This window comes from Syngnathoides biaculeatus, chromosome 2, assembly GCF_019802595.1.
Source record: "Syngnathoides biaculeatus isolate LvHL_M chromosome 2, ASM1980259v1, whole genome shotgun sequence".
In the NCBI taxonomy this organism is placed as follows: Eukaryota; Metazoa; Chordata; class Actinopteri; order Syngnathiformes; family Syngnathidae; genus Syngnathoides; species Syngnathoides biaculeatus.
Genome location: NC_084641.1, coordinates 7,730,334 through 7,757,290, shown reverse-complemented (window position 1 = coordinate 7,757,290; position 26,957 = coordinate 7,730,334). Strand labels below are relative to the sequence as shown.

The following is a 26,957-nucleotide window of genomic DNA, read 5'->3' as shown; positions in this document are numbered from 1 at the left end:
GTTAGCGAACTTGCGGCTCTCCGCCAGGACACGCCACGGTGTTCACACAGACAGCAAATGTCAAAACAACATGGCCCGAGCAGAGGGTGAATTTGTTCTTGTGAAACAAATTGACACATTTTAACCTGCATCTCCACTCTGCCTAAGAGTCAATTCTCATTTAAAGGGTAGAGCACCACCTGTAAGTCAGGAGGATTTGTAGCAAGGTTGACAGGGTCAGAGGTCAGAGATTGCCCCAAGGTCAAGGTGACAGCAGGATAGCAGTGCCACAGAGGCCTTCATCTACACAGTGTCCTTGGACACAATCAATATCACTGGAGCATCTGTCCGATCCATCACGCCATTACCTCCTCTAACGTAGGCTTTTTACTTTCACATCCTTTTTCTTAGCTCAGCTCTATTCTCTCATTTATGGATTCATTTAATTGGCTGTCGCCTCACTTCCCACCGCTTTCAGCCTCACTTATGAAGGAGTGGGTCTTATCTCGATACTGACCCCGGAGGCCGCACAGGAGAACCCCTTGAATCCTGGGCCGTCGCTGGAAATGGACAGGCAGAGATAACTTGGGCTCTATATTGTTTGAATAGCATTTTATTAAGCCGAGCGCTCGCTTTAATATTTACACTGGTGCATCGGAGGCTTCGGAAATGCTTTAGGCAATTACACACATGACCAAGTCGATAGCCACGGAAACAGCAAAAAAGCCTTTATCACGCAGCCAGGAGAGTATTGCCAATTCCGCCGCCCGGCCGTTGATGTAGTTTGCATTTCAATTAAAAAAGGCTGCAATACAGGTCTTTTATTCAAAGTCTATGTCGTAAGAAGAATCCACAAAATGTAGCCACAGCGAACATTTTGTGTGGAGTGTAATAATGCACGGGCACCACACAAGCCATCATTCACAGCTCAACAGCCAAACTTGCAAGAGAGAATATGACTGGAGGGAAATGGATGACTTTGCAGGAGTTTTTTCATTATATAAAAAGGCAATGTGGTCCAGATGGATGCCCAATGTGGTATAATAATAATAATAATAATAATAATAATAATAATAATAATAATAATAATAATAATAATAACGATGATGATGATGAGGGCGGCACGGTGGATCAGCTGATAAAGCGTTGGCCTCACAGTTCTGAGGTCCTGGGTTCAATCCCAGACCCACTTGTGTGGAGTTTGCATGTTCTCCCTGTGCCTGTGTGGGTTTTCTTCGGGCACTCCGGTTTCCTGCCACATCCGCAAAACATGTAACATTAATTGGACACTCTAAATTGCCCCTAGGTGTGATTGTGAGTGCAGCTGTTTGCCTCCATGTGCTCTGCCATTGGCTGGTGACCAGTTCAGGGTGTACCCCGCCTCCTGCCCATTGACAGCTGGGATAGGCTCCCGCACTCCCCATGACCCTTGTGAGGATAAACGGTTAAGAAAATGGATGGATGGAGGGATAATAATTACAATAATAATAATAAGAAGAAGAGAAAATCCATTTTTCCATGCCACTTATCTTCACTAAGGCCACAGGCGTGCTGCTGCCTATCTCGTCCTACTCGGGGCAAGAGGTGGGGTACACCAAGAACTGGTCGCCAACCAATCGCATGGCACATAGACATAATCATGCTTTCGAGTTTAGCTTTTAACGATCATAAATACATTATCGAAGAAAAACATATATAGTTTATAGCGCAGAGACAGGGGTTGCTCACACAAGTTCCTGCGCTGTAAACACACTTTGTGTTGCTTACAGCAAACTGCGTTGCGTGTTCTTTTGCATTCTGTAAGCGTCCTTTAAGATGTTTATGGACACCTCAGATGGAGTTCTGTTTGCTAAAACTAAACGCACAACAAAAATAATTGCTTCCATTTAATATTCAAATACAGGACACACCATTTTCAAAATCACTATTCTTATTGCATTTGTCAAACTAGCTAACAGCATGAGCTCATGGGAGGAATAAACTATCAAATAACAAAGTAAAACACATAGACTGAGATTATAACAATACTCACTGTCATATGGTCTTCCTAATCTGTGATAAACTGGTCTTGTTTGCTTACTGTAATATGCCCCTCAATGCATGCATCACACCACACTGGCCCAAAAAGGTTGAGGCGCGTACAGCAGGAATGGTAGATGGGGTTGTGGCTTTGTATAAAAAGACAATATTTATATTGACTGTTTTACATGAAAACAGACTAAAATTTAACCTGTTTCAGTCAATTAGGATTACTCGCTTAAAACAGCTTGCATAAGATCCACAATCAAGAATAGTTGACTTGTTTAAAGCTAATAAAAAAGCTGTTAAAGGCTGCAAAAGTACCTGGTAAAAGTCTTTGTGTTTCTTTTCTCCCGTTCTGTAAAGCTGAAAAACTAGAGTTATCTGACGGTTACCAGAAATAATTTTCACATGCCGAAATCTGTGTTGTTTAATGTACAAAATGTAAAACGTTAAATGAGGATTCGGAGAAGAACACAAATGAGGAAGATGTAGCTGTCTAAAAAAATGCACATTTGAAGTCTATGAAAGAACATTTGGATGTTCTGCAGCATTGTTGGCAAAATATTCTGTTGACAGATAATCCCGAAGTCAAATTGTTTGCAAAGAACACACAACACCATATGTGGAGAAAGAATGGCACAACACACCAACTTCAAAACCGTACCTTAACTGTGAAGCATCGTGGAGGGGAGCATCATAGTATCAACGTGCTTTGGCAATGGAAAAATGAAATCACAAGTTTGGCATGATATTGTGAAGAATAATTTGAGACTTCAAAAGAAGAAAGTACGTGCTCTGGAGTGGCCCCATCAAAGTCCTGACGTTAATCTGATTGGGATGCTACAACATGACCTCAACACAGGTATTCACAACAGACATCCCTGCAATGTTGCTGAACTCCAACAGTTATGTGAAGAGAAATTGTCTAAATGTCTTCTTGATCATTGTGCGTATCTGATCTGAAACTGCAGAAAACCTTTGTTTGTTGTTATTGCTCTGTAAGTAGGGTAAACCAGTTTTTAAATGCAGAAGTTCACTTACTTTTTCCTCATTGTCCTTTGAGCATATTTGTTTTTCATGCTCTAAAGAAATATGACCAAAAAATACAATAGTTTGTACAGTATGGTATTAGTTTTAGCAGATTCTCTTTGTTTAGTTTTGATTAACTCCTTTCTATATTTAAATTTACTTTAAATGTTGATCAGATCACATTTTATGAATTTCTTTTGCAGAAATTTAAGAAATTCACATATCCTTTACTCCCAATGTATACCCTGCCCCCTATTTTTTTCAAATAGATAAGTAAATGCAATCAAATTCAAAGGTAACCCTAGGTACATTATTCTTGAGTCCTCTCTTTGCGACATAAGCATCATCATGTTATTGCTAAAAACACAAACACGAGGAACCAGAGGGGTCCTGGCAATCGGGATTGTCTCGTAAAGTGTATGAGGTACTATACAGGAGCTTATTTTGTTTTGAAGCTGGCCCAGCCCTTTGTCTGTACCCCATGGTGGTCTCGGCTGGTGCATAGGAGCCCAACAACAGACGGGCGAAGCACCGAGCGTGCACGCTCGGAGGATCATAGGTGGCTTTGATAATCACTCTCATGGTCCTAAAACAAACGCAATTACCAAGATAATTGTGTTCAAAGTGGAGGCAGGCACTGGAAGTCAGCAATCATGACTGTGCTGACGGTGCAGCAAGCGTGGAGAATAATGGATGCATGAGGGGCAAATGCTCAGGGGAGGCAGCGGAGCTGAGGAAAGGGAGCGCTTTGGTGTGCAGGTGATGCAACGCTGAGGGATGTGGCGGAAAACGCCACCCAGCTTGACCCGCCATTTATCAGAGGATAAATGAAGGGTCACGTGACTGGCATAGCTGCAGCCTGATTGGTCACTGGGGTTGTTTAGCATGCAGGTGCCTGCTCATGGTGCTTGCCATGCACAAAACATGTCTGCTCCATCAAAATGAATTATTGGTCAGTGGGTATGATCAATTTGAACCTTATGCCTCTGCATGTTTTTAAGAAGAAATGGTGGTCATAAGGTATTTTCTCTTCCATTCTTGCACTGAAATGTTTCTCCCTCCCGAGGGAGGAAATGGTGGCAACAGATGTGTTCCCTCCTTCTGAGAGCTTCTTGGTTGATGGCAACACTGGAGCGTGTCATCTTGCCTGAGGTGTTAACAGTAAATATTACAATGCCACAAGATGCTCTGTGCAAGCACCATCTCTTACACTTGTCATTCAATTTCTACCCAACTAAGAACACATTTATCCTCAACACAATCACTGGCCAGAACATTTGGTACACTGGCATGATCTCTTTAATTCTAATACAAGGCTGCAGCCAATGATCTGCCATTACAACAATCATATCACACAGTTTTGAGTTACGGAATTATGCTAATCAAATAGTGACATTCCCTACTTAATCAACAGGGTTTAGTATTTTAGAACGAGATTAGCTTTAACTCTACCGTAAAAGCTTTCCACAAGGTTCTGGAGTGTGTGTAACGTATTGGTGACAATTCTTCTAGGAGCATATATGTGAGGTCACACATTAGATGAAAAGGAATATATTGAATGAGAAGGCTTGGCTCTTAGTCTACACTCTAATTCTTCCTAAAGGTGTCCTATTAGTCTGGTGTCAAGGCTCTATGTAGGCCAGTCAAGTCATATCTTCTCTCACAACATCCATCAACCTTCTCTTTGGTCTTCCTATAGCACTTTTGCCTAGCAACTCCATCTTTACCACAATTCTACCAATATTCTCATTCTCTGTCCTCTGGACATGTCCAAACAATCGAAGTCTATCACCAAAGTTTGTCACCAAAACATCTAGGTTTGGCTGTCCCTCTGATGAGCTCATTTCTAATCTATCCAACTTGCTCACTCCGACCAAGAACACATCAGTCACATAACAAACCAGACACGTTCCTCCACCTGTTCCAACCTCCCTGGACTTTTTTCTTGACTTCCTTACCAAACTCACCATTGCTCTGGACTGTTGAACCCAAATATTTAAAGTCATCCACCTTCACAATCTCTCCCCACTCCACCCTTCTTACTCATGCACATATATTCTGTCTTACAGCGAATCTTCTTTCCTCTCCTTTTCAGGGCACTCCTACACCTTTTTAACTGGTCCTCCCTGCTTTCATTGCAGATTACAATGTCATCTTAGTCCCACCTCCACCTTAAACTCCTCTGTCACAGCTACCTCACACTTCACCACTGTTCTGCTGCCCTCGTACATTTCCTGTACTATTTAAACATACTTCTCTGTGAGTCCAGACTTATGCATGGTGTACAACGCTTCCTCTCTGGGTACACTGGCAAAGGGTTTCTCTAGATCTACAAAGACACCATGTTGCTCCTTCTGACCTTCTCTGTACTTCTTCATCAACCCCCTCAAGGCAGATAATGCATCTGTGGTACTCTTTCTATGCACGAAACCATACTGTTGCTTGCCAACACTCACTTCTGTCCTGAGTCTACCATCCACTAATCTTTCCCATAACTTCATCGTGTGGCTAATCAACTTAATTCTGCTATAGTTTCCAAACCTCTGCATATCACCCCTTTTCTTAAAAAAAAAAAAATGGGCACAAGCACACTTTGTCGTCATTGATCAGGCATCTTCTAACCTGATTAAATTGTTTTAAACAAGCTGTTCAAAAACTCCGCACCACCTCTCCTATATGCTTCCATAAGTTTTAATTTCCCCCTTACAAATCACTGCTACTTTCTGGTCCACCAAACATTTCTCTTCTACTCTTCTGTCTCTCATAGTGTTTGTGAGACTACAATTACTTGGGCTTTGCGCCTTTATGAGAAAAAAAATCCTTATCTCTCTCTCTCTCTCTCTCTCTCTCTCACATGCACATACACACACACTCACACACACGCACACACACATACTGTAACTGTCAACTCAAGAAAAAAGTAGCTTTCTGCACAATAATGGGCCATCCTAGGATTACTGGTATTGCATTTGGCTTCCTGTGGTGCCAGGGTGTCTTTGGCGTTCTAAGTCATTTAAGATGGAGCAGCGGTGGCGTCCCACCCTGGGCGTCGTGCAGATGGTCTCATGTGTGGAGAAATGAGCCGCAAGCAATAGCTTTCTCCTATTTCCTCCTCCCACAGTCCCTGAACTTCTGTTTACCTCTCTGGGCCTCCACTCCTGTCCCTGTCCCTTCATCCCTCCTCACCTCTCATCCCTCCGTTTGCCTCAAACTCATCAACCCTCCTCCCTCTTGAGTGAATGTGTGGCCTGGGGCTGCCGTTCTGTACCCCCATGCCATGGCGTCAGTTGGGGTCTCGGCGGGAGGCCCGGCAAAGCAGGCTCAACAAGACACAGGAGCCCATCTCAGGCTTGTGCTACCGTAAAATCTTCCTATTCACGCTTGGACGCTCCGCCAGATGCACTGATGGAGGCCGCGGGGATGGATGGGTTGCTGGGGGTAGAAAGTTGGAGGGGGGTGGTGTTTGGGTGCTCCTGCTGTAGATGGAACATGAAGCCTTTGCTTTTATTTGGAGATTTTATGTAAAGCTGAGCTGCTCTTTTTAAAACTCGCAGTGTGGAGAGATGGAATGGAAGAGCCATCACAGAAACAACAAGCTTGTGAATGTCCTGTAAAATACAATTAGCCAATGTGTCACAACATTTTAAAGAGATTGTGAGTGTGGGTGTTTTTCTCGATGTGCCCTGCGATTGGCTGGCAACCAGTTCAGGGTGTACCCTGCCTCCTGCCTGTTGACAGGTGAGATAGGCTCCAGAGCTCCCGGGATCCTCGTGAGGATAAGCGGCTAAGAAAATGGATGGATGGATAGAGTATGGAACAATAATCCAAACATAGTTTGGATAGTCCCAATTTTTGCAGGTCAGCATTATCAAATTCACCTATTTACAGATTTTTTAAAAACTCTGTTATTTGAATTAAAACCCTTCTCTTAACACATTTTCTGCACAAGCCAATCTATGCTCATCGATCCATTTTCTATCATCTTCATCATTATCAGGATAGCGGACAATGTTTCCATGTTTTGATTTTGGAAAAAGTGAGTTATTGTAGGTCAAACTGTGGACTGCCTCAAATTCATCATAAAACTCATTTGAATCCTGCTGGAATTGTAAGAAGACGCACGATTGGAATGCGGATTGGAACATAACTACAGGAGAGTGCTAATGATTGAGAGAAGAGTAACAAGCGCTCAAACAAAAAGAAACCCAATCCTGAACAAGTTAAAGTGCTCAATGACAATATTTTCCTCACCACTGAAATGAATGTGTTAGTGCTGTTGGTCAGCAAATTCAAGATCATATGGCAAAGTATGAGGCCACACCAGAAATCTAGTGAAGCAAAAATTCTGCATTTAATTTTTGAACTAAATCAATGAGATTTATTTATTCATCCATCCATTTTCTCCCACTTATTCAAGTTTTGGTCAAGGGACCAGTAGCTTTAGCAGGGAGGCTCAGTCTTTCCTCTCCCCAGCTACTTCATCCAGCTCTTCCATGGAGATCCTGAGGTGTTCCCAGCCCAGAAGATGCCTGAATCAGAGTCCCCAGTAATCTCATCTGGCTCCTATCAACCTGTAGGACCAGCAGCTTTAATCTGAGATCTTCCAGGATGGCCAACCCTCTCACCCTTTCTCAAAGGGAGATCTTGGACACCGTTTGGGTGAAACTAATTCCGGCCGCTTGTATCCGGGATCTTGTTCTTTTGGTCATGACCCACAGCTCATGACCATAAGTGAGGATAGGTGCGTAAATCAACCAGCATCACTGCAGACAATGCAACAATCTGGCAGGCTGTCTCCCTTTCCAATCTTCCCACACTTGTGAACAAGACCCCAAGATATTTGAACTCCTCCACTTGGAGCAAGATTTCACCCCCGATCTGGAGAATAAGGACCATGGTGTCAAATTTGGAGGTGCTGATTCTCATCTCAACTGCTTCACACTCCAGTAAGAGTTGAACATTACATCTTGATGAAGCCGTCAGAACCGCATCATCTGGAAAAAGCAGGAATGCAGTACTAATGCCACGAAACCGGACCACCACTGTGTCTCAGCTATACCTAGAAATTCTGACCATAAAAGTTATGAGCAGAATCAATGACAGCTCTCCCATCTGTCTTTGTTTGTCTTGGCGGAATCCTACCATCACCAGAAACGAGTCTGATTTACTGCCGGCAATGAGCACCAAACTCTGACACAGGTCATACAGGGACTGAACATCCCAGATCAGGGGGTTCGGCATCCCATACTCCCGAAGGACCCCCACAGAACTGTCTCCTCCAGTGTCTGAGTGTTTGCCTTGGTACCCTTCAGCTGTCTCAGGAGTTCCACAGGCCAAAAAGACCTAATAGGATGACTTCAGCTTGATGGCATCCAGCATCCTTTACCAATTGTGTCATACAGTAGTGCCCATATTTTTTTTGTACATTTAAAAAGCAGGCAGTACCAGCTTCATAGCCACCAATGAGGCTCATTTGATCGCGGTACTCAAAGGTGGGATTACAATTAAAGCAGACGTATTCTGACACATTTAAACAAGTGAATATTAATATATTTTATCAAAAAGGGAGTTAAACAATAATGTTTTTATTATTTTTTTCAAGAGCTCTACCAGATAAGCACTATTTCAAGAGTTTATCCTCATTTATTTATCTGGGGTTCATGCACATTCTCATTTGTTCTTTAATACATTCAGATCAAGAAATACAAGATACTACACAGCTTATTAAAAATAACAATAAAAAAATACGAACACAACAGTTGAAACAAACAAACTTGGACATTCATTTCTAGCAGCATGTCTTTGATTTTCTTTTCTCGCCTAAATGCAGTAATCAGTGAAAAGTACACATACTGTATGCTCAATGGATCCCATTTGTGAAAAAGACAAGGGGCAACAAATAAGGTACCAATAAGGAGCAGGTTCACCAAATTTGTAATGAACAATAGCATTATTTGTGTTGTCCTTATTCATGACCGACACATCACTAAATTGAGGAGTTTCTCTCTCTTGAACGCTTGAATTGTTTTTTTCATTTAATTTTCCAAGCTACTTATCCTCAGAAGGGTCACGGGAGTGCCAGAGCCTATCCCAGCTAACATTGGGCAAAAGGCAGACTACACCCTGAACTGATTGCCAATCAGTCGCAGGACACATATGGACAGCATCACTGAGCGGTTATCGATCTCACGCTGCCTGCACCAAAGTAGGGCATGTGTACCACTGCATCATCAGTGACTCTCGCTTGAATTGTTTCATGCAATTATCATCTATTATCACTTTCAAACACAATCAAAGCTATATTACCAGCGAGGTAATGAGATATAAAAGGTAGGGGCATGTTTGAGGATGTACGTGAAGAGTGCCGAGTTTGTGATGATTTAATGTGATTATGTTTTCTTTGATGGAGATGACAGTAACTGCGATGAAATAGGAGTTGTTAGATTTTGCAAACAAAAAAATTGAGTTTTGCATTATACTTGATCATTTTGCAGGTTTAGAAAATACCACCTGGAACGATGTCATGATGGGCTGGTTGCACGTTGTTGTGGCTTTGTTTCTGAAGGGTTGGCTTTCCCATTCCAACTTTTCAGCTACTCAGATGTTTTTTTTAGTTTGTTGTTGTGCTTTTTTTTTCTTTTCCCAACACCATAATCGTTTTAAATGTATTGTGATATCACTGCTGAAGCCATATTGGTAGAAAAGGGTTGGAGAGAAGAAGGTGAAGGTTTGAGCTGCAGTTTGTCCTTCCCCTCGATTACCCCCATCTTCCGCTATCTGGGAAATTCAATAGACTAACCTTAAGAATTTAATTGATGCTGCCAACGGGATTATAAAATGGCCGGTTGGGCCCTAGCAGGGGACAGCTGATTAGGAGCGGGGGTAATTGTTAATTGATTGATATATCTCCATACCTCTTGCTTTCAGTGGCTCTTTTTAAGAGTTTTTTGTTCGTTTGTTTGTTTGTAACATTGCCAGGATTGCTGGATGGGACATTTATAAAAGTTTTTTTTCCTCCCTTTTAAACCTACTGTCCCCAAAATGCATGTGCGCAGAGACACACCAACAAAAACAGAAGATTAGGGGGTTCAAGGTCACTGCTTTGTGCATTTGGGCTTGAGTTCTTTAGCGGTGTGCATGCGTGTGTGTGTGATTTGGATTCTGCTTGCATGCTTTTTTCTATTTTCGGATGTTAATGCTGCAAAGATAAAAGACTGCTAATTAACAGAAGCTGTACAAATGATGTTCCTACAAGCCAGAAGGCATGAGCGTGTGTCTATGTAGAAGTGATCCTTTCTGGCTAACACAATCGTAATGTAACTCAGCATACCATTTTAACTATTTTGCAGCCACAAGACATCATTTCACCCCTTTGACGGTCAAAGTCCCACTGCTGTTATTTCTGTTCACCCTGCTCCAGGCCAACACCGCACCCACTGCCAACAACCTTCCCACCCCTGAACCCTTGCCTCTGGCACTGTACTGGGGGTACCATCAACCAATTACACGGGAACTTGGCCATGGGCAGGAAATGCAGGCACTAAAAGTACTCAACAGTGGCAGAGGATCCCTGTTGGTGGCGAGCCCGAGTGCCTGCATGTTGAATGGGACCTCAGAGCATGTATATTAACATTGTGTACATACATCTTGCAAACACACACGCTCACTGCTCGTTCAGATGTTCTTATTCACACAGCGGGCATCCACAGCAGGATATGATATTGCTGAAGAGGAGGAACCTTGCACTTCTAAAATGTCAACTCTTCAGCAACTCAGGAAAGTGGACTTTTTTTGTGTGACGACAGCTCTTCCAACAGTGCTCAATTGGTTTTGAATGACCTCAGCCAACACCAAAGCTAAATCTCTTGAGTGGGACTGAATGCACGAAGGAGACGTAGATGTTTACATGATGAGAGGAGTGACATGCAGTAAAAAGCTACGCTCATGTCCAAGGCTGCAGGCTATTGATGGCAGCAGAAATGAACAGAGCTGGATCAGAGGCGATAGCAGTAGATGTTTCAACACATTTATCGGGCTTCTCGTTCAGGCTTCCAGGCATGTGAACATTATTTCAAACCCACGCAAGTAAGCTTTGCTTTGCACAAGACAACAAACTCATCATCTCCAGGGCGATATTGATGAGGTAAACCGAGAGGTGGAGAATGTACAACTGTTCCCAAGTTTGTAATACAAATATGTTAATTCACTGTAACTTCTTACTTGAGTTGCTTTCCCCATTTTGACTGAAGCTGAACATGCATTGATAATAAAGTCAGATTCTGAACCAATTTTCAATTAGCCTTTTCACTTATGAATCAGGGCCAATTTCAGATCTGTTTTCAATCTTCAGTTACACCATCTAGAGGAGGGAATGAGGATGGAATGGCAAAGTAAGTTACAATCATTGCTCTCAGTTATTCTGTACAGTATAAGCTTTTTAATTGCTAGTTTAGCTTTCCCATTGGGTTTTTTTTTATTATTTTTGCATCCAGTGTAAATTTGTAAACAATTTTTCAATTGATTTTCCATCTAAACTCAAGATAATCACAGTTTAATTCTGGGTGAAAGGGGTGGTACAGCCTGGTTTTGCCGACAGTCATCCGCAAGGCAAATGTAGACATTTGCACTCACATTCCCACCTCGGGGCATTTTAGTCTTTGACTAATCAAACATTACAACATTATGCAGTTATCAAAAAAGTTCCTGCCAACCAGTGTTTTCTGCTAGTATCACAATCAAATGGTAGAAATCATCACGATCATACCTCTCCACAAGGGTGGACATGGATGCCCATTCTCCACTGCCCTCTCGGCGGGCCTCTAAAAAATTGCACTCCAAGCTGAACTGCCAATGAACTTGCCACAATTTTTTTGTATTACTCTTTCTTTCCATCAGAGATTGTGAATAGCACTGAATACTTTTCAGATGAAGGCATTCCTTTGAGATATTTAAACTCCCTGCATGCCGGCGTTGCCTCCAGGAGTGGGAATGGAATGGTTATTTATGCATTATTTACACAGGTTTCCTGCTGTGTTCTACTGTGCCTTGATTAAATGGATATTGCGAAGCAGACACTTTTGAGATTGTAATAGGAGAATGTTATTTTGCTGTGATTTGCTTTTTTTCTAATTTGAACTTTTGTTTGTTGCATGTGTCCCAGGCTACTGCAAAGTGTTAAAATAGTGATAAATTCATGTTTAACAGAGCAACCTGTGAAAACATGTTGCTATATTGACCAGATACTTTATGTACTGTAGGCTGTACTGTACGTGGAAGAATCAAATGAATTGACCCCTCCGTACAGGGCACTTAACCACGCCTCCTGAAGTGACTACGTCAGACAAACAATTAGCAAAAAGGGCGGCGCAGCAAGAAAAGAATAGAGCGAAACTGTCCGATTTACCGGCTGATTTCTCACTCGCATTCTTAGCTAACAGTGAAATATCGTTGAAAAGCAGACAGCAGGGCTTCAAGTATTTCAGCGAGGGGTATTTCAATGGTATTTACATGCACATCGACGGAGAAACCATTGATATTAGCGCGAGATCTATCCAGAGTCAGAGGAAGACTGAGAAGCCACATAATATAATATATTATAACCCAAAGACGAATTCATCATTGACAGTTTCCTATTTTCGTGTTACATATCACACTTGTGTGCAGAATCTGTATATGTATCTGTATAGCTGTTTGTGAACCGCCGTATGAAGGAAAAGAAGAAGGTGAGGCTTGATTTACGAGTTGTTTCTCTCGTTTTCTTTGTGTAACGTCACGCGCTCCCCTCAATAATTATTCTTGAATTAGTGCCGAACCTACGTAAGTCCCGACCGAGTACCACAATCACTACTTTAGCGTCCTCAAACGTGCTTCCTTCAGTCTTGGTGTCTCGGTGCACGTCGAAGGCTTTTAGGACTGCTAGTCCGGTTTAGCTTAGCTCATTAGCCGCGAACAAAAGGGACACGTTTGTGCAGTCAGATCATCGCAAAATATCGCTCAACACAGATCAAGTGTGTCAATCATTCACATGTAGCTATGTTATGCAAGCGAAGAACTGCAAATTCATTTATATGAGACATGTATTGAAAATCAAATATAGGGCTTACCTTCGTGCAAACATATCTGTTCCGGTTGATGCGGTCTTCCACAAAGTTTGATCCATCGAAGACATTTTTCGCACTGGGTCTTCGGTTTTGGAAAGGGTACGAATTGAACTCCACCAACTAGCCTTTCAGAATACCTGTCGTCACTATTATAAAGTCCGTGACTACACCTCTTAACCATATCTATTGTTAAAGAACCCAAATACGCGATAAAACGCTAACAAGCTATACTGGACCATGCAACGTTGTCTGAGGGAACTGGGGATCCAAAAGGGGGCGTGGTTTATGCAGATCTCTGGCCTCTGATTGGTCAGCGATTTCTACGGAGGGGTCAATGTAAAGCAGACATGCATTCTCTCGAGATAATGGTATAATAATATATTACAATAATTTCATCAATTGATCCATTTTCTAAGCTGCTTATCCTCACAAAGGTCGAGGGAGTGTTGAAACCTATCCCAGATGACTCTGAATGAAAGGCAATGTACACCATGAACTGGGTGTCAGCCAAATGCAGGGTACATACAAACAACCATTCACATTCACACCTATGGGCAATTGAGTCTTCAGTCAACCTACCATGCATGTTGTTGGAATGTGGGAAGAAACCAGAGTAGACAGAGTAGAAAACCAACGCAGACATGAGGAGAACATGCAAGCTCCACACAAGCAAGGACAGATGTGATCCTGGGTCCTAAGAACTTTGAGGCAGATGTGGTAACCAGTTGTTTAACATGACAATTCTCAATTTTAAAATACTTACTTGTTACTGTCATCAACAGCCAATAATTGGAACAATGTTCTTCTGTGATGATTCCGCAGCTACAATAATGAACCCCCGCCTAGTGTTGGACAGTCGCATCTTTTATTGGTCTTCTCACTAGAATACACTCTAACCATATGTTTCTGCACGAAGTTGCAGTGAGTCATATATGTCTTGTCATTAAATCATTATGAATGCTTATGAAAATAAAACATCTTTCCACCAAGCACTCTCATTCCATACAGTATCTCCCTATACAAGGAAATTAATCACTGGTGGAGGTGCGTGTGTCTGATTTCAAGACAGTCAATTGGGTCCCTTTCCAAGGGCCAATGCAAGAGAGGAGCGAAATTAATGATGTCTTGCGGATTCCACTGCGGAAAGTGGAGAGTGACTGAAAGGGAGCAAATAAGACCTCTATTCCCTCTTCCTACTTTTCTTGTTGCTGTGATAAAGCAAGGAAGGTGTGTGAGGGAGCTGAGTTGCTTAGAAGTCTCACATACAGCTCGAGCCAGAGCATTTTGTGGCAATTACAGGCAGATCAGGGATTTAGATATTAGTGCCCAGTGCTCCATTAGCTGGTAATTTCCCTGTCTTTTCTCCTTCACTCTGAGCAGGGGAGTGCTTGAGCTAAGATCTCCGCCACTCTAATCCTGTAAATAATAGTTGCATCCAGTAGAGAGCTGACACTGAAGAGAGCTCACCAACACATGGATGTCATGACTTAATGAAGAGAGGTTCAAATATATCCCCACATTTTAAGCCACCTTTGGACTGAAGAGGAAAGATACACTCTCGTCTTAAGATATTCTATAAACAATTACAGTGCAAACTAAATAGCAGAGACACTGAAAAGGTATTCTGAGGTGGTACATTAACAATTGTCATGTTTTGAAATGAAACAACAGTAGAGAGTAACCAGCCATGAATGGCAAGTGCTAGTGGAAGATCAAAATGTTCCTTCTTGCCTCGTCAGTGTGTTTGCATTAGTATTCTTTAAAATGCACTATTTAGTTTCTTCTTTACATTCAACAAGTCACTTTTCATTGTCTTATGTCGCATGTGCCATTGTCTGTAGTGGCGAGTCTCTTCCCCATCCCTTTAGTAGCCTGTGTGGTTTTGGGCTTTTTCATTATTTCTTTTCTTGCATCCCTAATGTTTTGTTCCACCTGACTTTTACCTAAAAGTAAATGTCAGGGCACCAATCATCCTTGTGGCCTCGCTATGGGATATGCATGGTGACATTAATCATGAAGCCCCCTCACTCTTCATCGATTGCCTGGATAATGGTTTCCCCTTATCACCTCGCTATGTTCTTTGAAAAAAAGGCAACACCGTTCAGGGACATTCATGGTGTCTTTTCTTTTCCACTTGGTGATGAGGAGAAGCACATCGTTCCCTTCTGTCATGCTTGCAAGGTTATTGCAAGAGATTCACAGTGATGTTTCAGGCAAATTATTGGATACAAAGAGATTCATAAACTCATTGCAGTGTCGTAGATATACTATATCAGCAGCGGCAAAAGAAGCACCCATCAATCTTCCCTCGCCCCGCCCTGTTACCTGCCTCTAATCTGTGCTCTCTCATCTCTCTTTGCAAAAGTAAGAAGGTTAGCCGAAATCTCCGCAGATCAATTAAGAATAGGACCTGCCCTTCAGCTGCTGGATGGGAGGGGGGGGACAAGACAAGAATAGACAATGAATGAGATGCGGTGTGTGTATGTGTGTTGTGTGCATGCGCGCGCGCGTGTGTGTGTGTGGCAGGAATGTACCATTAGCTTTGCAGCACAGCAGGAACACACAGGCTAAGTATTTTCTACTAAGTCAGTTGTTTGTTTATTGTTTTGTTAACTTTATATATACGCTATGTGTAATAATAAGAAGTAACTCCATAGGTCCTGTGTCTTTTACAGAATGCCTCTCATGGAGTGAAATGGCCACATGTTTCGGGGTGTAACTCCACCTGCTGTTTTGGATTGTGCTTGAGAGCCAAAGGTGTCAATATTTAGTTTTTTTTTTTTTTAGGGAAATTAAGTTTTTGTTTTCAAGTTGTGTTGAAGTAACTTTGAAAAGGTGTAAAACTCATTTCCCCTCCAAGATAACAACCTTCCAGTCAATGCCATTCTCAATATAATAACACAGATGCCGCATATTGTGTCACGGGCCTCTGGCAACCGTTGGGCATCCTGTGTCCCCACTCTTCTACCGGGGCTGTCCGTGCCTGGCACTGTGGTTGGAACCATGGGTTTTGGCAGACTGCGATGCGACGTGCTGTTAACGTGACACACTTTGCAGAACACATCACTTTGTGAGGGTCGTCTCACCTGGCACTGACCCAGAGCTCGCCGCCTCTCCGGCACATCTTTGTTCTCCGCTCCCATCTCTGAGGATGACAAAGGTAAAAAGAAGTTGTACTATCTGGGCTATACCTCTTCAATTGCCTTAAATTAAAAACCAAAAAAAAGTGTTAGAAGCAAGGAAAAAGAGAATTATCAAACGGCAACAATACTTCTAATCTCATTCTCCCTATGTGCGTTTTGAAAAGGGGAGGAGGGGGTGGGTTGCAAAGGCACTTTAATAATTAGGAGGAAAAAGCTCAAACAGATGAAACAATGCTTCCTTCTTTTTTGTTCCCATATCGCCTGTAATGATTGAACGCTGATGGCGAGAGCTCTTTGAGGATGACATTCAAACGCTGACATTTGAATTATGTCTGTTTATCAGAGAGGGAACGGCCCGCTCGCTTTTGTTGTGCAGGCCCGCGGTTGCAGGTACTCAAGCTGCCGGCCTCCTTTTAATCACATGCGTGCATAGCGACATACAATAATGGCTTCACAGGAATCCTGAAGGGGGCAATTTCAGATGGTTTTATGAAAATAAGTGTCGAAACAGTGAACACTAAAAACTTTATTGTGTTTTATTTCAAGCATTCACCACAGAAGGGCCATCAAACTGTAACAACCGACATAAAATCACTCAATGTCACTAATCCTCCTGTATTGCCAGTTTATCCCTCTGAGTGTGGACATCATTTTGAGGCTAAAATGTTGAATTCCATGACAAACCATGTTAACCTTCGGGAGGATTTGCCCACAGAGGGGAGATCACATTTGCATGGGGAAGATTTATAGACTATCAGTAAATGGACTGCAATGAAAAACAAAGGCCGTGCTACAGCAGTGTGCTCCCTCCTCGGGTGCTTTTCAACTTCAGAATCCTAAAAAATAAATAAATCAGTACAAATCGGGCCGATCCATCACAATGGCACATGAAAAATGATAGAATTCACCCCGAGGAAATGTATTCATGGTGTAAATGGGTGTTTAACAAAGGCATTCAGAAGTCGTATGTGAGCCAGGGTTTGTGGATAGCAAGGGATAAAACTTAATTGCAATTATTAAGTTTATTGTCAGACAGCTGTTCCATTGTTGCACTCATCTTATATCACACATTCCTTTCAAATACATGCCTTAAACTTGATTAATGTGTCTTATCAGAAGAAATGGTTATTATTTTATGAATGCAACACTTGTATTATATGGCTTTCAGTGATAATTTTACAGATAGTGATATCTGATGACTGGATCCCTCCAATGTTAATGTCTTCATATTTATAAGATTTTTCATGCTCGTGTAGCTAACCTTTATTTAAAATTATAGCATGTCACAGCTCATCATATTTCCAGTTATATTAGGGTTCAAAAGTGTGTTTTTTTTTTTATTCTTCTTTATCACGAGCCTGTCATTTATCATGAGGATCCTTGAGCAAATTCCACGGTTTTCAACACAGTTTATCCCGTTTTGCGGGAGGGATACATTGTTGTCAATATATAGTACTTACATTGGATGGAATTCGTATTCTCTGTTTTAGGTTTCAAACGTGGACACACACACTTTTGAAATTACTCCAAACTTTATAAAAATGAAAAACATTGACCTAATAAATGAAAATGATAACATCAGTGACATCAGTGGACCAAGGTCAGGGAGGCTTTTGCCAGTACAGGTCTAAGATTTTGGAGGGTGGAGCTACAGAGGCGAGTGATCTTTATGTTTGCCTCACTTACGGGGTAATGCTCAAAACATTTCCTCTCCCCTGAGTGGAGCATTGTTCAACAAGCTTTCCCTTTTGCTTCCAGGGCGCAGCGTGCACTGAGTGCCGCCTCATGTTTGGTTTGGACCCTCCCTGCATGGTGGAGAGGAGTCACTTTGGCTGACTCAAAGTGAACAACAGCCTAAAAGCACAGACAAACAAGGTATTGACCATCTGGCTGAGGAGCAGCTGTGGGCTATTGTGAAGCAAAAACCAGTTTTGAAAAGAATAAATAGAATGTGACGGACCGTTGTGGTCAACCACATGAAGTCATAATTGTCATTTCCAGACAAACAAACAAAAAAATAAACAAATAAATGCTTTTCTTACAGTTTGGGGTTAAGCTAAGCTGAGGTTAAGGTTCTTGTACAATGATGTGTTGGTGAAAACACACAAGGCCCTCTTTGTTTGGGGGTTCCTGCTTGAGTGAGCACCCCTTTGCTTGAGACTGCTGGTTTCATTTAATTGTTGCTCCTGGGCCGGCAATCCCCCACCCCAGCCCCCTCACACACGCACACACACACACACCACACCTCCATTAATGCCCGCATGCATTTCATCACCCTTACATCGGGAGATGATTTTGTGAATGAAACCATGCATATCCTCGCAGTCTTTGCTAATGACTTGCAGTAGAAGGACAATGAAGGAGGAGAATGGCAGAGGTCAAAGGATGCACTGGTGAGAAATGGAGGTGGCCATGTGAGTTTATTATATGTTTGTGTCTCTCACTTGATGAGTGAAAATTTTAAAGGTGAAGAAAGCATGTCATATCACCAACAGGTTTCGGGCACACTGAGATCATTTTCAGGAAGCTCGGCAGGGGGGAAGGAAAGCAATTCCCAGATGAAAAACCCTATTAAATGCATTTTTTTTTTTTTGCAAGGGTATTCAGAGATACATGTTGATGAAGTCATTAATCATTAACAGTTAAGGGAGACCCATTTTCACCTTAAATTTTTATTCACCTGACCCAAAGATTTTTATTTATTTAATTATTTCAATTAATTAATTTATTTTATATTATTTGAGTTTACCGACAGTGAAGAAAATAAGTATTTGAACACTCTGCTATATTGCAGGTTCTCCCACTTAGAAGTCATGGAGGGGTTTGAAATTTTCATCTTAGGTGCTTGTCCACTGTGAGAGAAATAATCTAAAAAGAAAAATCCAGAAATCACAATGTATGATTTTTTTAATGATTTATTTGTGCGATACAGCTGCAAATAAGTATTTGAACACCTGTCTATCAGCAAGAATTCTGACCCTCAAAGACCTGTTAGTCCGCATTTAAAAGTCCACCTCCACTCCTTGTATTATCCTGAATCAGATGCACCTCTGTGAGGTCTTTAGCTCCATAAAGACACCTGTCCACCCCATACAAGCAGTAAGACTCATACTTGTAACATGGCCAAGACCAAAGAGCTGCCCAAAGACACCAGAGACAAAATTGTACAACTCCACACGGCTGGAAAGGGGTACAGAGAAATTGCCAAGCCGCTTGGTGAAAAAAGGTCCACTGTTGGAGCAATCAGAAAATACAAAAAGCTCAACATGACGGTCAATCTCAATTGGAGTGGAGTCCCATGCAAGATATCACCTCATGGGGTCTCAATGATCCTTTTAAAGGTGATGAATCAGCCCAGGGCTACACAACAGGACTTGGTCAATGACCTGAAAAGAGCTGGGACCACCGTTTCCAAGGTAATAAATACACTCAGGTTGGTTATACACTAAGACATCATGGTTTGAAATCATGCATGGCACGGAAGGTTCCCCTGCTTAAACCAGCACTTGTCAAGGCCCGTCTTAAATTTGTCAATGACCATTTGGATGATATAGAGGAGTCATGGGAGAAAGTTTTGTGGTCAGATGAGATCCAAATGGAACTTTTTGGTCCTAATTCCACTAACCGTGTTTGGAGGAAGACAAATGATGAGTTCCATCCCAAGAACACCATCCCTATTGTGAAGCATGGGAGTGGTAGCATCATGCTTTGTGGGTGTTTTTTCTACGCATGGGACAGGACAATTGCACTGCATTAAGGAGAGGACGACCAAGGCCATGTATTGTGAGATTTTGGGGAACAACCTTTTTTCCTCAGTAAGAGCATTGAAGATGGGTCATGGTTGGGTCTTTCAACATGACAATGACCCGAAGCACACAGTCAGGAAAACCAAGGAGTGGCTCCGTAAGAAGCATATCAAGGTTCAGGCATGGCCTAGCCAGTCTCCAGACCTAAACCCAGAAGAAAATCTTTGGAGGGAGCTGAGAAACGGAAACCTGTCTGATCTAGAGAAGATCTGTGTGGAGGAGTTGGCTAAAATCCCTCCTGCAGACTGTCCAAACTTGGTGAACAACTACACGAAATGTTTGACCTTTGTAATTCCGAACAAAGGGTACCGTACCAAATATTAACATTGGTTTTCTCAGGTGTTCAAATACTTATTTGCAGCTGTATCACACAAATAAATAATTTAAAAACTCATATATTGTGATTTCTTGATTTTTCTTTTTTGATTATCTCTCTCACAGTGGACATGCACCTACGATGAAAATTTCAGACCTCTCCATGATTTCTAAGTGGTAGAACTGGCAATATAGCAGGGTGTTCAAATACTTCTTTTTTTTTTTCGCTGTATTTGAACTGCTTGGGGAAGCTCTGGTATGTTCAACTGTTTCCCAGTGTATAAAGCAACGTCCATAAAGCATGGATGACCTCTCGAGCCATGACTATTGCACCATCAAATATGTATACAGAAAAAAAAATACTATGATGCATTTATTTAAGCAACAACTTCTGCGTAAAGAAGTCAAAAGTCCTCATTATTCAATGACACAAATATAGGCACAAACACATTGCTTTATCATAGTAACTACCAACAAGGTAACGTCCTCAAAACAAGGAGACTAAGTTAACACGAAGTCCAGAAGGCTGTTCCTAATTTTAACATGGGCAGCATTTCTGCTCACATCTAAATAAAGGATGCCATTTTCCATGACAGAACTGTACTGTATTCTAACATCTGGCTTTACTACTGCTTCAGACAGTGACACCTGAAAATTGGAGATAATTGTCTTGTGATTGTTCAAGTGTGTTGGCAGTGAGCCGTGGACCACACCGGTGAGACACATACCGTAACAGCCGGCTGCATGCACATGTGCAACACAATCTTACGTGTTGTAAAACTTTCACACTTGCCCTTTTCTTACATGGGTGTCAGATGTCGGTGACTTGGTTTTGGTACAATACCCTAGAGATGAGGAATTATAGTCACACATTTCTTTGGCTCAGTGAAATTGCGTATTTTCAGGGATGCTGCACATCTCATGCAAGTTAGCGACAGTACCCTAGCTTATACTGTAATGGGCACTGATGAGCCAACGATATGTCCTGTTTTCGTGAAGAGAGAATCTTAGAATTATGGAAGAGGATGTGAAGAAAAGGAAGTGCCTGTAAAGACAACAAAGCATTTTCACTCATTGAGGTGACTTTTAATATTCTTACTTTTGAAGTGGGGTGTGGCTCCACTACTGTGATGCATTGCAATATTTGAAATACATTAAAGGTATATTTTTATGTATCAATATAATTAAGACAATAAATTAGCATGTTTACTTATGTACGCACTCGTAATATATTCAAGTAGGTTACTCCCACATGAAAAAGTTAACAGGAAAACAATGACATCTATCTGCAAAAGCCATAAACCTGCATTGATACATGAAGAGCAAGGCTCCCACTCCTTACTTGGTCTTACCATGTAGTCAATTACGAGTTTAGCCCATGTAAAATTGTCATTTGAGTCGTTGCTGGTTTCTAGCACAAATTTCAGCAGACGTAAATTATTAGTAAATCAACAAGGTGCTCCTGTGCTTATAACCAACTGTGGGTGTCAGTGCAGCATCAATGCCCAAGCTAATCCCTCACAGGAGATCAACAAATCAAGCAGTGACTATTATCAGTCTAAGCTCCATTTTATTAAATCCTTTACTGCATCCCTGTTGTGTGGTAATGGGCCCATTTGTTGCGAAACACAGCAATGGACATAACCAATGATTTGGGGGTTGTAAGTGGGCGAACATTTTTTTTTTTTTGCTAATTAGAAGCAGTCAAACTTGAAACCAGAACTTTTGTGGCCATGGTGCACTGTGGGAATGGGGGTCATTGGTCAATTTTAAAATTACTGAAGCTTGGCAGGCTGCATCTGACCTGCACAGGTGGTCTCACTTCACACTTCCTCATGATTTGCTCAGGTCCGATATACATGATCCTGGCCTTCTGTACATTCCCCATCTTTCCCCCTAGCACCATTCTGGATCTATTAGTGCTCCCAGAACAAACTCCAGAGCTGATCCGCAGTGTAGTGTGTCTCTCCTCTGCTTAGCCTGCCATGTACAATTCAGCATTTGGGCTCGACTCTTATTCAGTCATCAGCACTGTGTCAAGGTGTGCACAATCTACATTTCATAGAGTATCAGTTGCTTTGAAAATGCTGAACTGACAATGTCAAGGAGGGGAAAGGTCTATAGGTGTAAGGGATGGACGATGAAACTGATACAATCTGAAAAACTACAGTCACAGATGTCACTGTATTCTTGCTGTTGATGACCCAGTGCTTAATCTCCAAGGTATTTTTTTTTTTTTGTTTCTGAATGGCAAAGATTAACTCTGAGGGATCCAGAGTAGAATCTCCCAAAGACCCTAAATTGTCTTGTGAAACAGCATACTGGTTGTGAAAGCACCGAGAAACATACAGACAAATTTTATGTATCACCACTTCACAGCATTCTGGTATTGCATTGGCAGAGACATTAGCGAGTCAGCCACTTGTTTCCTATTGATGAGCTGTGATGAATGCCAAACAGCTAATGCACACAAGAAAAGATGCTGTGGGAAAAAAAATGCATCTCTAAGAAACACAGACAAATATTTATCCTCTGGCGTGTAGAGTAACAATATGAGCCTGGATGAGGAAACCTCTTTGCCAGTCTGCTCTCTGTGATGAAAGCTGTATACTGTATTCCATATAGATACTGGCAGCCACACCTGCCTGTGGGGCCAGGCATTTTCCCTTTCCGGACCCTTGTGTGCTTCAAAGGTGCTTTCGTCCATGTCCCATTATTGTGGAGTGAACTGGAGAGGGTATTGTGAACCCATTGTGATCTCCCTGCCAGCTGGCCAGGGGGAGAGCAGTGAAGGCAACGAGGGCAAATCGAACAATGTCTAGATCTGTGCAAAATGGGCAGCCTGTGCAAAGGCAGCATTGCCGTGCCAAATTAAACAAAAGGACTAAAGTATGACCAAGTTTAATGTCTGCAGATAAAAAAGCAACGTGCATTTTTGAAGGGCACAATACAAACACACATACACACACAGACGGGCAATATCTAGCCTCAAAGTTCTTCATTTAGAATAAAAGACGAGAAAAAGTTCCTTTTAGGCAGGTGTGTAAAACTCATTTTTGTCTCTTGCCACACTGTAGTTCTGGTTTCCCCAAGAAGCATCGTAACTGTAAGCCATATAAATATATGGTCACGTAATCATATTATCACATATACTGTAAATTTTGGTGGCAATGTCGAACAATGCCCAAAGGGCACATTGAGGTAGCTGGACTTCTGAGCATGCCAAGGGGCATGTGGTAGAATAATTTAAGAATTACATACTTATTGTAATGTTTGTAATTTAGTCTGCTTTTTATCAACAATAGTGTAGCACCTCTTACGAGTCAGAATCATTATCACCATGATGAAATTTGTCACTGGTAAAATTTCATCACATAATTATTTCCTCATTGGCAGACCATTGTAGTCAATTTCAATAATATCCACAACATAAAATTTACTGTAACTCCAATTGTCTTTTTAAAAAGAAACACTCGATTGTCTTTAATGGGCCACAAAGTAATGACGTGGGTGGATCTGGCCCTCGTGCCTTGAGTTTGACACCTGTGCTTTAAAGGAACGTCTGGAATCCATCTGAGGTGGAGAAATCTGAGCATTGTGGAGGGATGTAATTGAATGAGGCAGGCAGGCCCTGGTAACACGCTCAGACCCAGCCTTTCTCTCTCTAGAACTCCCAGGCCATGTGGTCTGTGGCCGCTGCCAGGAAAGCATGTCACAGCTCATCAAAGTTGGAAATGAATATTCATGCAGCCAAGGGAGCCAGTGTGCTAAGTGTTTGCGTATGCACATGCAGCACGGACCATTACCCCATGTGCATGTCTGACCATGCACGTCTCCTGGCTGCCGGATTCGTCGTCAGACGTCCAGGATGCAGCCACAGGCTTCTGCTTCCGACATGGCCGCCACTTGTAACATGGAGAGGGCGAGGGGGGGGGGGGGGGGGGGGAGACACATCCCACTGGCTCGCTGGCCAAACACAGGCCGGGTTGGCTGGTGTCTACACAGACGCATGCACGTAGAAGCAGCCAAAGCTCCACAGATGTCCTGGCTGTTGCTGCCTGTGAATCAGTGCGGTTCGAGATCTTTGGTGCAGCCAGGTCTGGTGCAATGTTTGGGGTGCAAGGAGTAAAATGTGTGACAGGTGCATGATCACATGGACCTTTGGGATGTTGGGGTGCTCCCAGTGGGTCCTTTGAGCCCTCAAACAATAGCTTGTCCATCACAGTGAACAGACTGGGGTGACACCAGCTGTGGTGCTGAAGTAGTTGTTCCCACAGTGACTAGATTAGCATTGTGGGTCGCTGTCAACTTGACATTTTTAACACGATGACTTTGTAGGACAAGTGTAAGTTCACGCGAAATTTGGTGACAATCATAATTTAATGCACATAAAAATGAACTGAATAATATTAAAAACTTTAGAGGAGTTGGTGAATTTTTCAGAAGTTTTCCCAAACTTGCCCTCAGTTTCCTGCTTCATTAGTGACAATATGACAGCTTGGACAATAAGTTAACTTCCATCTGAGAAAGTTTGTGTGACAGTGAACCCGTCACATTCCAAGACAAATTAGAATCTTCAATACGTGGTCTGTGTGGGTCTTATATTCCTCTCTCATCTCAATAACGTCCTTTGTTTGCATTCCACTTTAGTGGAATTAGATCCACCAGATCTAAGGAAGATGTCTGCAAAAGTCTTAATTGGGCAAAACATGCCAAGAGAAACTGTGCAGATGAATTGAAGAACCAGATTTCTGCTCATCTGCTGTATTGTGGGAAGGCTACCACAAACTCTTAAATTGTCAATGACATCACTATTTTGTGGTAATACTCACTCAACCCAATTGGCTCAAGTAGCCTTACATGTATTCAAAAATGGCTGTGGAGTATAGCAAAAATATTTTGGAACTATAATTGCAAATCAGAAAAACCAGTGTCGGTGATTGGTCGCAGCTGGGGGTAGACATAGCAGCCGCCCAATCAGGTTGTGCAAACAAGGAAGTCATGTTGAGTGTTCAAAGCGTACCCTAATGACCTAATGCTCCATGCCAGAAAGTTGCACTCATGTTTATTGGAGAGCGCAAACACACCTAAAGACCTCTGAACCTCGGCAACTGTCTGCCTCTTAAGGAGACCTTAATGGCGTTAATTCAAATTACAAGTAGTGTATTCATAAAATAAAAATAAGCACAAGGCAGTGACCACACAAGCAACAGGAAATGTGGATCCTATTTAATCAGGGTTGTCCATTCATCTCCATGATCTGCCCTTCAATTAGAGAAACACAAGCCTAATAATGATTTCTGACACCCAGGTGATGAATGATAGAAAAACAGCCAACCAGACACCTACCTGGGTGTGTTTCTGTGAAAACATCTGGCCTGTCACAAAAGCACCACAGGACATTGCAGACATTAAAATGGCCTCAGTAGTCAAATCCCTGGGCTTTGCTGTGCATGGGGTTTCATGGGTGGTCAAACGGGGAACCCAACAAAAAAAAAGAAAAAAATTACACTGGCATCTTTATGTCAAAATTGAAGGATCTATTTCTTTAAACGATCGATTTGCTGTCCAACACACCGCATACCTTTTTCAAAAGTGTTTTCTTCTGTCCTATTCCGCTCAACATCCTTGCTCTGACCAACACCCTATCTCACCCACACTAGAAAGCATCCTACCATCTCATCTTCTCAATCGGAGGTGTCCAGGAAATGAATGCTCTTTGCAGGAATAATTAAAGGCGGGTGCTGGACAGAGCTGTAATTGCTCCTCAGCCGAGGGAAGCGGAGAAGAAAGTTTGGGCCGCAGTTTGTGGGAGCGTATGCTACGTGGTGCGAGAGTTGGGAGGGTGAAGCCATGAAGGGGTGTTCCTGAGTGCTTTGAACTAAAGCTCTGTCACAGTGGATTAAAGTGAGAGGGGTGAGATGGACGAGGGGGGAGGTGGGAGGTTGTGGGGGTGCTTTTGAAGTTACAAAGCTTTAAAAAGAAAAAAAGAGAACAAGTTGTCTTGCAGAAATCCTGTCATGTAATCATCACTTTCACCTGTTGACATCACACTCATTTTCACGCCAGATACTTTTGTTTACGCAAACTTGTTTGGTTCAATTCCAAAGCGAGAGCGCTTCTTCACCTGAGCTCATGGGTCAGCGGTGTGCCGAAGCCAACGCTTGGATCATTAGAATTCTTTTTCCTGCCCTCCTCCCACACGCGTGCACCCATTCTCCCATTCTACATCAGAGTGCAACTGATTGCGAAAGGTCGTAGACTGATTGGCGAACAGGTTCATTCTCTGAATTTTAACACTTTAACTTGTTAACTTTGTTCTCAAACGAGGGTAATATATTCTCTGCTGCTCTGCAAACAGTCAAGAGTTTGAAAAAACTTAAATAAATAAGCAAGGGAATGATTTTTGGCTGTCAAGCCAAACAACATCATTTCATTCCAAGTCACATAGATGGAAACAAACCATTTGATATAACCAATAATATGGTAATAATAATGCTAAGTGTAGCAGTGGACGACTATTTAGTACATCTGCTGACATGGGTTCAAATCTAGCATCACCT

General features: G+C 42.2%; 1 long non-coding RNA gene across 4 annotated transcripts in view; it reads right to left on the bottom strand.

The window, feature by feature from the left end:
* The window catches only part of LOC133506271 (uncharacterized), a 61,759-nt gene extending 35,536 nt beyond the window's left edge, over positions 1-26,223 (bottom strand). The window contains exons 1-4 of one of the 4 annotated variants that reach the window (XR_009796459.1): positions 25,979-26,223; positions 25,744-25,841; positions 16,217-16,275; positions 1,101-1,231 (exon numbers count right to left, since the gene is read on the bottom strand). This is a non-coding gene — a long non-coding RNA (uncharacterized LOC133506271). Of the gene's footprint in view, positions 1-1,100; positions 1,232-13,653; positions 16,276-25,743; positions 25,842-25,978 lie in introns of those variants that run through there. The other 3 variants (XR_009796458.1, XR_009796455.1, XR_009796452.1) reach the window with 3 other exon arrangements.
* Positions 26,224-26,957: the final 734 nt, after the last annotated feature.